The sequence below is a fragment of the Carlito syrichta genome, unplaced genomic scaffold (genome assembly GCF_000164805.1).
Source record: "Carlito syrichta isolate Samal-C Ts95f unplaced genomic scaffold, Tarsius_syrichta-2.0.1 Scaffold123290, whole genome shotgun sequence".
In the NCBI taxonomy this organism is placed as follows: Eukaryota; Metazoa; Chordata; class Mammalia; order Primates; family Tarsiidae; genus Carlito; species Carlito syrichta.
In genome coordinates, this window is record NW_007067386.1 from 17,462 (window position 1) to 18,236 (window position 775).

The following is a 775-nucleotide window of genomic DNA, read 5'->3' on the forward strand; positions in this document are numbered from 1 at the left end:
AGATGTGGCTGGCGAGAGGCAAGACGCCCCCTGAAATCGGAATTGCGAAGGGACCGTTGCTTTTGACGAGCTGTTGTATTACGAGTATGTCGGTGTGACCTTCCCCTGAGCCTCGGTGTTCTTCCTCTGTGAGGCAGAGCAGGGGCAGCTCCTGACAGGGTCTGGATTCGAACCCGGGCAGTCACTCCAGAGCCCGGGCTCTGGCCAGCTCCTCTGACCCGCCTCGGCTGGCTTGCCGGAGTGTCCTGCACATCCGAGTCAGGCCCGCCTGGGGCCCGAGCAGATGCCGAAATGTGTCCCACTGCGTCCCTGGGGCTCCCAAGCCTTCGGAGCCCGGCTGCGGACCGCACCGAGGGGTCGTGTGGGGCCGCGGGCGGGCCTGGGGCAGACCGGAGAGCCCGCTTCCCGTCTCGGGCTTCTTCAGGGCCGGGCGCTGCGGCTCGCACCCGGATTCCGAACTTTGGGCGGCCGAGGCAGGAGGGCCGCTTGAGCCCAGGAGGGCGGGCTGCAGTGAGCCGATCGTGCCGCCGCGTTCCAGTCGTGGATGGCGGAGGCCCCTGGCTCGAAGAGCTGAAAACTCAGAAAAGTCGGTCTGGGAACCCGCCCGGGCTCCCCCATCTCAGACTCCCTCCTTGTCCTCCGAGGCTGCGGGACGGACGGCCGCAAGGGATCGCCCCCAGCTCCGCCACCTCTCGAGTCCACCCGCTCCCAGGCCACAGCCCAGTGGCCCCCAGCCCGGATCTCCGGGCCTCTACACACCCCGTGCTGCTCAGGG